The following is a 13,899-nucleotide window of genomic DNA, read 5'->3' on the forward strand; positions in this document are numbered from 1 at the left end:
CCATTTGAGGAATTTGATCCACGTGAGGAATTTGGTCCATATGAGGACTTGGATCCATATGAAGAATTAGGTCCATATGAAGAGTTTGTTCTGGGGTTCCTATTCTTCACAGGTGGTGTCATGAGAACATTCACCTAAAGACTTTCAACATAACTTTTGGGAACCCAGATTTTCTTCATAGGGGAACCGTTCCTGCAGTTAGTCCCAACATATCTAGCAAATACTTCACCATTCTGATTTTTGAACAGTTTATAGTTGGAGTCAAATGACTCATCAGAAGAATGAGGAGATTCACATGTAAAGCCAGATAACATGGATGGATCAACCGGAGGTCCCTTTGCAGCAACCCATGAGGTTTTGGGGTACTGCTCAGGCTTCCAATATGTTCCATCAGCATTAAGTTTCCTCTCAAAGGCAATACCCTCTTTCCTAAGGTTTCTGTTGAGGATCTGTTTTTTGAGCACATCACAGAGAATCTGATGCCCTTTGAGGCTTTTGTACATGCCTGTCGTGTACAGTTCCTTCAGCCCTGCATCGTCAGTGATACTAGCAATGTCCTCAGATGAGGAATTAGTGATAGTAGAGGCAGGTGAAGAATTTGTAACAGTTGAAGCATTTGAACATTCAGGTGAAGAATTAGCAGATTCACGTTCAATGCATTTTAAGCATGGAGGAACAAATTCTTCCTGAGAAGTGCTGATTTGTTGAGCAAGTAATGAATCGCGCTCCTTCTGAAGATCTTCATAACTCACTCGTAGCTTCTCAAGATCTTGCTTTCTTTGAAGAAATTCATAAAAAAGTTTCTCATGATCAGATAAGAGAGTGTTATGATGACTTTGAAGGTTATCAAACCTAGACTGAAGTCTCTGAAGATTTTCAGTCAGGGCTTTAGTGCGATCCATTTCTTCACCTAACATATCATCACTCTTATCTAGCATGTTTTGAACCTTTTCCAAGGCATGTTGTTGTTTGGTGGCAATGCAAACAAGTTTGGTATAGCTAGGTTCAATATCATCATCAGATTCATCATCATCAGATTCACAGTCATTAAATTCAGATGAGGAACATTCGGTTACCTCGACACCCTTTGCCATGAGACATGATGCAGAAGATGATGATTCTGGTTCGAAAGTCATCGTTTTGAGAGATTCCTTGAAGTCCTCAAACCAAGGATCATGACGGGTTCGATGACCTTCATAGACGTCGGAGATTCAGTCCCAGATAAGCTTTGCATTGCAAAGATGCATAATGAGCCTGAATTGGTCTCTGGATAGACAGGAACAGATGATATCCTTCGCCATGAAGTCAAGTCGAGTGTATTTGCGAATATCATCTGTGTTTGCCGACTTGCATAGATCAGTAAGACCAATCTCAGTGACGGTCCACAGCTCGCTGTCCCTTGCCATGAGGCGCTTCCTCATCATGGCCTTCCACTTGGGATAATCATGACCATCAAAGATAGGGCATGTCACTCTTCATACCTGCGGTCGACATAACTAAAACTCCAGGCGGTTAAACCAAAATCACACAGAACAAGGGAGTACCTTGCTCTAATACCAATTGGAAGTGCGTTATGTCGACTAGAGGGGGGGTGAATAGGCGATTTTTATGAATTCTTTATTGAGGAATTTGCCGGTGAGGAAATTCCTTAGCGAAGAACTATTAGCAGCGGAATAAGTACTCAGAAGTAAGCATAACAGAATACAAGCATGGTCATCATGATGAAATGAAGACTAGCACAGAGTACAGAAAGCGTAGTCACAGGATAACGCAAGATGAAGACAAACAGACTGAAGAAATTGAACTGAGGAAATTGAGAAAGTCTTTAGTCAAAGTCTTCAAACACAGATATGAACAAACACTCAACACAGTAATGAGGAAATGAAAGGATTGAGGAAATAGAACCAGTTAGGTTGGTGAAGACAATGATTTGGTAGACCAGTTCCAACTGCTGTCTCAGTTGTACGTCTGGTTGGAGCGGCTGAGTATTTAAACTCGAGGACACACAGTCCCGGACACCCAGTCGCTGAGCACGCAGCTCAGGACACCCAGTCCTCACCGTATTCTCCTTGAACTAAGATCACACAGATCTCGTCCAATCACTCGTGGTAAGTCTTCAGGCGACTTCCAAACCTTCACAGACTTGGTCACTCGGCGATCCACAATTCCTCTTGGATGTTCTAGACCTTGACGCCTAACCGTCTGGAAGAAGCACAATCTTCAAAGGTAACAAGCGTCGGATCCACGCAGGATCAATTTCTTCAGTGATGCTCAATCACTTTGGGGTTTGTAGGTGTTTGGGTTTGGGATTTTCCTCACTTGATGATTTTCGCTCAAAGTCCTCGGAGGATGGGTTGCTCTCAAATGACAAGTGTCAAGTTCTCTCGGAGCAGCCAACCAGCTAGTGGTTGTAGGGGGCGGCTATTTATAGCCTAGGGAGCAGCCCGACATGATAAGACATAAATGCCCCTCAATGATATGACCGTTAGGTGGATAAGATATTTTGGGACAGCTGGCGCGCAGCACAGCAATGGTCGGAAATTTGACTCTCAAATTCTTCAGGGCTATCATGTTCCTCACTGTGTAGGTAATTCGCACTGGCGAATTCCTAACTCCTCAGTCAGAACAAATTCATCAGCGATCAGAAGAACTTCGTCTCTGTCACTGAAGAAAGTGACTGAACTGTATGAGATTTCCAAAGGCTTCACTCAAAGGGATTGGTAGGTGTAGGATTTTGAGTTGAGCATCACATGGAAATTTTTCCTTAGTATTTCCTCGACCCCCTTTAACAATACGGTGTTTCCTATGACTCAAGAAGGAGAAAATGAAACTACGAAAACAAAAGTCTTCACGCTTCATGTTCCACAAATGAATACCAAGTCTTCAAGGTCACACCAATTTCTTCACTTTCAAAGTCTTCAGAAAGTCCTCAGAATATCAAAGTCTTCAGATGAAGAACTTCATTTTAGGGGTCGACTTTCTCTGTAAATATCAAACTCCTCATAGACTTATAGACCTGTGTACACTCACAAACGCATTAGTCCCTTAACCTATAAGTCTTCAATACACCAAAATCACTAAGGGGCACTAGATGCACTTACAGATCCCCAGCTGGGCTTGTATTCGACGCTCCATTGGCAAAGGTGGTGTTGTGATCGCATGTTGCCAGCTTATATGCACTCCTTACAGAGAAGAGTCCAGTCTTCTCCGAGAACCAGGAAACAAAATCGTCACGGTTACGAGGTGAGGTCCTAATCTTTAGTATGTAGTCCATGTCCATCGGCCAGAAGAACTCCCGAAGAAGGTCAACACGCCAAGCACCATTTGCATCAATGAAATCCACCACCCGGTTCAGTCGACAGTTCCCCTTAGGGGTTATAGGGCGGAACATCGACGACCGCGGAATCCAGGGGTCTCTCCATGTGCGTATATTAGCTCCATTGCCGACCCTCCAAATAACACCTTGTTTCAGCAGTTCAAGACCATGAAGGATACCCTTCCAAACTGAAGAACCGTTGCCAGAAAACGAGGTATCCAACAGCTGACCAGACGGGTAGTATCGAGCCTTCATGAGACGTGCGCATAGGCTATCTGGCGTGTCAAGTAAACGCCAAGCTTGTTTGGCCAGTAAGGCTTGATTGAAAGCCCTCATATCCTTAAACCCCATGCCACCCATCTGCTTCGGTAGTCGCAACTTATCCCAACTCATCCATGCCATCTTCTTCTTCCCGTTCTCGACGCCCCACCAATACTGGTGGATCATACGAGTGAGCTCATCACATACTGATACAGGTAATTTAAAGACACTCATGACATAAGTAGGTATAGCCTGTGCGACAGCCTTGATCAAAATCTCCTTATTCCCAGATGACACATATTGCTCACTCCAATCAATAAGTTTCTTGCGTAACAGATCCTGGATTGTTTCAAAGTTACCTTTATGTAATCTTCCCTCCGGGACCGGGAGGCCCAAGTACTTAGGCTCAAAAACTTCCTGGGTTATCTCCAAGACTGACTTAACCTCATGTACCACAGTTGGCAAACAATTTTCAGAGAAGAGAATGGAGCACTTCGACGGGTTAATTAATTGTCCAGTCGCCGTCGAATACATGTTCAACACAATCTTAACCAAATTAGCTTGCTGTTCCGAAGCTTGAAAAAACAGAATTGAGTCGTCTGCAAACAACAAATGTGAGATGACCGGAGCAGTCCTGCATATCTTGACCCCTTGTAGGCCCTGTTCTCTCAGAGATTTGTGTACTAGGGCAGATAAAGCATCAGCCACAAAGAGAAAGAGAAAGGGTGATAAGGGGTCACCTTGGCGAAGCCCTCTCGAGGGGGAGAAAGGCTCCAGTAACTTGCCATTAAATTTCACAGAGTACTTAACAGATGTAATGCATGCCATGACCTGGGATATCCAGACATCACTGAAACCCCATTTGGACAGAGCCCTCTCCAAAAAATTCCAATCAACACGATCATAGGCCTTAGACAAATCCAGTTTGTAAGCACACAAAGGTGGGGAATTAGCTCTGACATTCTGGATGTGATGAATACATTCAAACGCGATGATAGAGTTATCTGAAATAAGCCTCCCCAGAATGAAGGCACTCTGGTTTTCTGAAATAAGTTCATCTAGAAGCGGCCGAAGCCTATTCACCATGCACTTAGAAACAATTTTATACACCACATTGCATAAGCTAATGGGTCTGAAATCCTTGAGCTCTCTTGGATGGGGGCACCTTGGGAATTAGCACAATGCTCGTGTCATTAACACCGTCTGGCATGACACCACTGGAAAAGAACTCCTGCACTGCTGCCACTATTTCCACCTTTAAAGTGGCCCAGTTCCATTGGTAAAACCTTGCCGGGAACCCATCACATCCCGGGGCTTTCAACGGGCCAATCTGAAACAATGCATTTGATATCTCCTCCTCCGTATACGCTCTGCATAAGGCCTCGTTCATCTCCACCGAAACTTTAGGGGAGATAGTATCCAGTACCTCATTCGGATCCAATGTTGGATCTTTAGTAAAAACCTCTTTGAAGTATGAGCTTGCCATTCTTTCCATCTCCGAAGGCGCCACACACCACGAACCATCAGCTTTCATAAGTCTCTGTATAAGGTTTCGCCTCGCCCGCCAAACTGCCCGACGGTGAAGATATTTTGTGTTCCGTTCCCCTTCCTTCAACCAAGTGATACGAGACCGTTGAAGCCACAACATCTCCTCACGATACAACAACTCATCTAGTTCATTCATTTTAGATCGGAGTTGAGCTCGGTCCGCTCCTGACAACTGCAGGTCAGCGAGTTGGCCTCACAACCGTTCAATCTCTTTCAACACATTCCCAAAAGTAGCTTAACTCCATTTTTTCAAATCTCCCATGACCTGTTTTAGTGATGTGGCAACTGATCCCAAATCACTAGCAGGCCGGTACCTAGCCCATGCTTCAGAGATGATCGAAGGTAGTTTGACATCACGCTCCCACATGATCTCATACCTTGATGTTGTCGGCCTGCGCCTTTGCTCCTGCACCCCCTCTAGATATATCAAGAGTGGGCTATGATCCGAGCACGAAGTGGCTAAGTGCACCACTCTAGCCGCCGGAAAAAGATCCCGCAGTGCCTCATCCGCACACGCCGTGTCGAGACGCACCTGAACATTGCGATGGCCATCCTGGCCATTATTGTATGTATAGGGGAGCCCCGAAAAACCTAGATCTTGTAGCTCACAAGTTACCAAGCAATCTCTGAATACTTCCATCTGAGACTCCGATCTAGTCGTTCTTGATAGATGTTCATGCTGCCACAATGCTTCATTGAAGTCTCCACACACCACCCAAGGATCCTGTGAGATTGATCTCAGGCGACAAAGATGATCCCACATACACTGACGATTTTCCACACGCGGTTCACCATAAACAAAAGTTCCTCTCCAAGTAGAATCAGAACCCGTATCGTGAACCCTGATGTCAATAAATCTATTACATGATTCAAGCACTGTCACTGACAACGTCTCCTCCCAGAACAAAGCACGTCCACCACTACGTCCACCACTGCTAACACCATGAAAGCCCTTTAGGCCTAATCTCCACTTCAACTTCTCCACTTTAGATGCTTCTTGCCTAGTCTCACAGAGAAAGACTAGCTTGGGGTTGTTGGCTTTTGAGAGGGCCAAAACCTCACGAACTGTCCGGCGGTCCCCCCCCCCCCCGACAGTTCCATGATAGGATATTCATTGCGTCCGGCGGTCCTCCTCGAGGGAGGCCGCCGATATCTCATTGTTATCGCTGTCCGGGTTTAGTTTCAACTTCTTGCTGCTTGAGTTACTTCCTGTAGGTGAGGCCTCCCTCACCGGCTCAATTTCCTTACCGTCAGTAATGGCCAACACCGTCTTTGGGGCGCCAGGAACACCCCCCAGTGGCTTCCCGGCCTCCTCCAAGTTCAGCCTCCTCTTTGGAACAAGAACTCCATCAGTTCTGTTGCTAGTTTTATTAATCGGGCTCGTTGCCGTGTCCATCACTTCGGCATCATATGGTGCATATTGCGATTCTGGTTTGCCTGTCACCTTATCATCAGCCATCTTAGGCTCGTAACCTGTTGCTTTAGTAGACCGATCTTCTGGTCTAGGCTTATTGGGAGCATCTGCATAGATCCAGTCTCCAAACTTGAGGTCTTTCTCCTCATGGATGCCCAGGCCACACTCTTTGTGATCATGACCAATCAGTTCGCAAAACTTACAGAACCTAGCCAGCTTCTCATATCGAACCAGGTAGACCTGGCGCTCCTTTGCACGAACGACACTTACAAACTTTGTGAGGGGTTTACGGATATCATGCCGCAGCCTAACCCTAACATCGTCACCACGTGTGTTTCCGTTTAAACGCATCTCCATAATTTCTCCAGCATCTTTCAGCAACTTCTCCATGATGTTCTGTTTGCAGTAAGGATCCGGTAGCTTGTGAATCTGCAACCAGATGGGGATATGAAAGAATTCTACCTCCTCCGCCTTGCTAAAGCCATCATACGGGCACAAGAGCACCGCCATGTTACGGAAGAGCCAGGGCCCTTGCTTCATCATGCGCTCCCAATCCCCAAAACAAGATGCTTGGACAACGAATCGATTCGGGCCAACTGGCCGGAATCTTACTTCCTGGGCGGGGTTCCATGCTGCCCTCATGTCCTTATAGAAAGCTGACGGGCTGAAGTTCCTGCTAGTCTGAACCCTAGCTAGGGCCAGCCAGCGGACACTTTCTTGGATCTCAGGGTCATCCACATCGATCTCCACATCAGCAAAATCATTGTCGTTCAGATCCAATTGTTCCAGAAAATCACCTAGATCCGATCGTGCAGCCGCGGCGGCGCCACTGCCGCCGGTAGCGGAGTGGGCGTCGGAGGGGGACGCCATCACCGTTGCTGTCGTGGTGCGGAGGCAACGAGAGCAGGGGGGTGAGGACGGACGAGTACCAGGGTCGATCAGTGTTGGGTTGTCCGGGTAGAACTCAAAGACGATGGGGATCGCCTAAGAGGAGAGAAACCCTAGCCGCCAGGCGTAGGGGAAAACATCCGTAATGTCGTCCTTCATTGTCAGGAACAATGGCCAACACTTTTGACTTAATGTGCGTCAAATTGGAAATGCACGTGCACTCTCTACGGCTCAACTTGTTAGGTTGGTTATATCTAAAATAATTGTATGTGTTTCTCCTTTGCTCAACTGTGTTCCATTTTTTTACCAAGTGGTTAGCTTGGTAAGCTACCTACAAAAATTTACAAACTGTGTTCCATTTTCTTCTAAAAAAAAAGTTGAGTTCCATTTTTTTATGCTGTTTTTTACCTCGATGTATTGATAATTGAATCCCCATATAGCTAAATAGCTGGCCCATTCGAGCGCTCGCTTCGCTCCTTTGTGCGAAAGGCCGGCACTATGACGCAATGTGCGTCAAATAGGAAATGCACTGTCCACCATACTTTTGTTGGCGGGTGCACTATATGGCTCGACTTGTTAGCCTAGTTATATCTAAAATAATTCTATGTGTTTTTGCTTTTCTCAATTGTGTTCCATTTATTTATTCAGCCTTTTGCCTCGATCTATTGATTTAATTGAAAAGAGTTGCTACATTGATAAAAAAATACACTGGCAAAAATCAGTGACTATAGTTCGGTCACTACACAAACTCCGGCGCACATCGCTGAGAAAACATCTCCGCAAAAGTCATCGTCGCGTGATGTCCTCCATCCAGCAACTCCGACTTCACCGCAACCGACCACTATCAAGCTTGATCATCATGGTCGGCTTGATTTATTTACTTTTGACAGGATGGTTAGCTTGATTTGATGGCTAGAAAAAAGGTTACTACATGGATGATTCGGAAATCGAAATGATCGAGACTTGGGCGTTGGAGCCGTCCTGTCCAAGTCCGAGCACGCATCATGCACCACGACCTAGCTAGAATGCTCCCCTGAGTACGTGGTAGTTTGCGTATGACTGGATGCTCTTTAAGTTATTTTCTAATGACTTAATGAGAACTGGATGATGCTTGCTTGATTCATCAGTCTGAACTCAACGAGATCCGGCATCAGTTCAGCGCTTCTGCTTCAACTTCAACAACAACTCCAGGTCCAGACTCCAGTAATGATACTACTATTTGGTCGATGTGTACATATGATGATGCCTCATGACCACGATAGTTTATAGTACACTTATTGATTGATTATTAGTGAACGGCTGCTTTCACCACATGAAAATATCTCCTCATCCCATCGATTCTTAGCTAATTATATACTCCATAATGTCTTGTCTCTAACATGTGTTGCTTTCATCTTCTCTTTGCATTTTCTAACGTCCTGTCTCTAACATTTGTTGCTTTCATCTTCTCTTTGCATTTTCTCCTTGTGCCACGACGCATCTCTATGTAGAAAACATTGAGTAGGATAATAAGAACTTTAAAAGCTGAGAGGAAGAACATTCCACGTACGAAGTGGACGGCTTCTCCTTATTCTTCTTTGGGTTCTGGGGAGTTTCTGTTCAAATTAGCGATGTCGTCAGCACAATATTGAATATTCCATCGTATACAATCCAACTAGCGCGACAACTTTGTTGCCTCTGCATCGGGTGATGCATGGTGGCCATTGCCTCAATGTTTGTCGGAGGGCTGAAGTGTTCTAGCATTCGCCTCTTTTGGATTTTTTTTTATTATTGATTGCCTAACATATCGAGAAATAATGGGTTCATCTGTGATTCTACCTTTGTACTCCTTCGTGGTTGCCTAACACATTAGCCTCGTAAAGCCTAGACCAAAGATGCCTAATAGCCTAGCCAGACTCATCGGTAGGGAATCCCATCCACAGTGAAGCCAGCAAGCAAGCTATGGTTGGAGTAGACGGATTTATTGTTGCTCTTTATTAGAGTTGTTGTTACTCTTTTTATGGGAGCTTTGCATAGAGATTGCAAAAAAAGCGTGATTTACCAACCTCCGTCGCCCCCGCGTCGCCCCCGCTCGGGAGACTCGGGCGGGATCTCGATCCCTAGCCGCCGGGGGTCCCCTCCCCTCCCTTCCTCCCCTCCCTCCGCCGCCGCCGAAGGACGCCGCCGGCGATGGCCCGGGGCTGACGGCGGTGGTGGGGGTCCTCCTTCTTGCCTGCGCCGTGGGGGTGGTGCGGCGCCCCGCGACATGGGTGGCGCGGTCGATCTGGCCTGGCGGCGCGGCGGGCCCGCCCTCGGCGGCGGCGCGGCGGTTGCCTTGGCCAAGGGTCGATCTGGCCTGGCGGTGCGGCGGGCCTGCCTTCCAGCGGCGGCGCGGCGGCTGCCTCGGCCAAGGGCGGCGATGGTGGGGTGCGGCAGCCGGCTCTGCCTCGGGCTGCGTGCCGGCGTTCAGCGGCGGCGGCCGGGTCTGCGGCGACACACCATCTGACCTCGGATCGGCAGTGGCGGCATGGAGGGCCTGATGGTTGGGTCGGCACCATGCGGGTTGTGCCCTCCGGACAGATCTGATCTGGCCGGTGCGGCCTGCTCGTTGTTCGGCGGCTCAGATCGGCGGCGACCCGTGCACACATTACGTGATGGAGGTTCTTCGAGCGGATCCGGGTGAAAACCTTGTGCTTGGCTTGATGCCATGACCGGCGTTGGTGGCACCCTGTTGTGTCATTACCTACTTGAAGGCATCGCCGTGGAGAAGCTCTAGACCTCTATCCGCTACCTCCGGGGGAAACCCTAGATCAGTTGATCGAATGACGGCGGCGCGTTGCTGTCGTTTCCTCCTTGGGGGCATCATTCTTGGAGGCGTACACGGGATCGAGGGACCAGCGGGCGCTTTTTTGGTGGAGCAGTGCTTCATCCTTCACATTGATGACGGCGGATCTCGGCGGCGTGGTGCAGTGGAGACTCGGCGCCCGATGCGCGGTGATGGACTCGCCAGGTGGAGGTTGTCGGGGATATACCCCGCGGTGTAACCCGGCCGCAAGGTATAACCCGGCTGGACTTGGCGACTCACTAATGACCCGCCCTGACTGGACGACACACTAAGTGACCCGCCCGATCCTAACGACTTATGGGTGACCTGGCAAGCGGATCAGAGGAGCGACAAGACCCGGGGGCCCAGGAGACTCAAGGCCCAGAAGGCCGGCTTACGTTATGATAGGCCGGCTTAAGAGGAAAGGCGTTAGGAGTATCTCCCTTACAAGGAATCAAGACCCGGACTTGTATCCGGCTTGTAGTACAAGATAGGCTAGTCCTACTAGGACTCCACATGTAACCCGCCCCTCTAACTTATATAAGGAGGGACAGGGCTCCCCAAAGAGGAGAAGCAACAAGAAACAATATCTAGGGCTAGACACAAAGGGGGAGCCAGCTTACGGCGACTCTTCTCATGAGCATAATGAGACCTAGCCACAAACAGCATGTAGGGTTGTTACCGGATGATGTTTCCCGGGGCCCGAAGCTGTCTAAATCCTTGTCTTGCGTGTTGCGTCTCTTGTCCCGATCAACCCCTCTGAAGCTACCACATAGATGCGTTGGCCTCGCGACTAAGTCCTGACACTAAGGACATCTGACGTGACAATTCCACGACAGTTGACGCCCACCGTGGGACCTGCGCATGATGGTGTTGAGTTGTTGAAGGGATCTTTCACAGGGATCGAGAAGTTCATAATTTTTTGGATAAAGGATAGCCAGTTTTTAAGTAATTAGGGTTGCAGTCTGTTCGTTGCTGCCGTCCTACGATTTATCTGGTGGGTTTTAAGTCGTCTGAAACCGACGAGTTTGGAGACTCCAAAGGAGCTAGTGTTTCTAATACAGCTACAGGCCACAAGGCGAGTTACTATTATGACACGGATTCGCTACTGTGATTTTTCATCAAGCCGTTTTCTGCTCTGGGTTGACCCCGAGCAAATTCCTCGCCGAATCGCTGCTGTTGACCTCAAAGCTGCTGCCAGAATCGGACTTAAGCTGGACTTGGTCTCGCTGGTATTTCCCCCGCTGCCGCCGGTTCAACCAGATCGTTTTCCTATGCAAAAGTCGGATGTACACAACCTGTTATTGGATGACCTGTATACAACCTTTACGAGGAGACACGAGCCGCGGGGTTTAATCTCCAGCGCTAGGTTAAAAAAAAAGGGGGTGCGACGTGGGCGACTCGGAAACCGGCCACGACCCGTTGGATGACCTGTGCGTACATAGATGTCCATGAAATATCAGGCAGTGGGCCGCCTACATCAACAAAAGATACGGTCCATGACCCGCTATTGGAGTTCAGACAATCTATGATCTGCATGTTTTTAGGCAACTACTACTCCGTATCAAGCAAGATACACCATGTCCTGACAGAGGACGTGTTAGCCCGGCTAAGATCTGAATAAACAAGAAAGGAAGCTGATTCAAGAATTAAGGAAAGGAAAAAGTTGCCAGGTTGGACAGGCCCTTGAGGCAACCTACAGCGCCCCTGTTCCTCATATGAAGCAGAGCGCCTACGGCAACACGGAAACGACCGTTGACCCGTCCGGCAGCTCGCACGTCTGCGGCCTCGTCTCGCTGAGCCGCCTCACCATTGACCCGCCTGGCGGCTTGCACCTCTGCGCCTCCGCCTCTCCGCCCTGCAACCCACGTGGGTGGTAATGCTACATGGAGATAGACGTACGCCTCGGTGTATGTGCGGTTAATTTTTCATCCAGTATTATCTGCTGTCCGTATTCATCCCGCAAAAAATATCAGGTGTTATTTTTCTCATGTATTTTATAAGTACATATTAATTCATCCGACAACGATTACTCTGGCCTGTAATATTTTTATGCAGGAAGGCCATTAAAAAAGATGATGGCATTATACTACGGAGGCACGTTTGGCTGTGCCGCGCAGCTTCACGGACACACGTATCGCGGTCCGTTTTACATCAACGCGCCGCCAATTTGCCGGTTCGTGTCACCTTACAACGTCACGGACGACTCGTCGTCCACCCTCGCCGCTGGTTCACGCGCCTGCACCGGTTTATAACGCGGAGGACAACTGGCTCGTCTGTGCCGGCTTACAGGGCCGCGTCCGATTCATCACTCCGAAGCCGCTTTTGATGCTGCAATGGTTGTACTGTCCTCCCAAACATCAGGTGGTATTCATCTAAATTTATGTATTAAACACTTATTGTTTTTTGTCAAAAAACAATTACTTTGTCCTGTAATATTTTTACACAGGACAATTTTTATGCCATTTGCGGACACGCGTATCGCGGTCCGGGTTACATCAACGTGCCGGCCGACTCGCCCGTCTGCACCACCTTACAACACCACGGATGATTCACACCGGTTTACAACGCGGAGGATAACTTGCTCGTCCGCACCGGTTTACAACACCGCGGCCGGTTCAACTGTCTGCTCGCATGGCCGACTTGCCCATGATGGATTTCAGCTTCACTGCGGTGATCATCAACTCCGCGGTGGATAACTACTGGCCTGATGCATCAGGTGATATCCATCCAAGTTTGTTTTTATCATCACATGTTGTTTTTGTTAAAGAACAAGTTTATCTTTGCCTTAGTCTGCAATATTGTTTATGCAGGGCAAATTATTTATGATAAAAATTGATATTTTACCGCGGAGGTGGAGACACGCCAACATTTTTTGGCGCAGGTGGTCGTCGTTACTCAACGGACTCCTGCACCGGCTTACAACGCCATGGCCGTCTCTCTCGATCGCGTCGGCTTACAACGCCGTGGCCGTCTCTCGCGACCGCGCCGGTTTACAATGCACTGGCCGTCTTTTATGACCACGCCGGTTTACAACAAGGAAGACAACTTGCTCGTCCGCACCGGCTTACAACACCGCGGCCGACTCATCTGTCCGCTCCCGTGGCCGACTCACCTGTCATTAATTTCAACTTTACCGCAGTGATCATCAACTTTGCGACGGATTAATTCCGACTCAACACATCAGGTGAAATCCATCCAGTATGTTTTATATTATATATTGCTTTCTTTAAAAGAGCAATTACTCTAGCTTGCAAGTTCTCCAGTGCAGGACAAGTTATGTCACTGAGATGTTGAATGACTCATACCGGTTTATATCACGGTCAAATATGGAGAGTCTCAAGCTAACTCCTCGAGTAGTCTTAAAAATCGGGGGCTACAGTGACATGACTCGGGAACTCCGGGTCATGGGAGGGGATGATAACCCGGTTCCGGAGGACAGTACCATACTGATTAAAATTCCGGTTTAAAATCCGGTTCAAGAGACATCTCTCTCCCGCAAAGCTTTGAAGCTCTCAAAGTTGGTTCAACATCCGGATCAAGGTAAATTTGTCCCTTATAAAGCTTTGAGAATCTCAATATCCGGTTTAAGAAATTCCGGTTCAAAACATGGGCATCCTGCTTTACGGTTTATTTTATTATGGTCACTTGGGGGCTTCCTGCTCATCG

Source organism: Triticum dicoccoides, chromosome 3B (genome assembly GCF_002162155.2).
Source record: "Triticum dicoccoides isolate Atlit2015 ecotype Zavitan chromosome 3B, WEW_v2.0, whole genome shotgun sequence".
Taxonomy (NCBI): domain Eukaryota; kingdom Viridiplantae; phylum Streptophyta; class Magnoliopsida; order Poales; family Poaceae; genus Triticum; species Triticum dicoccoides.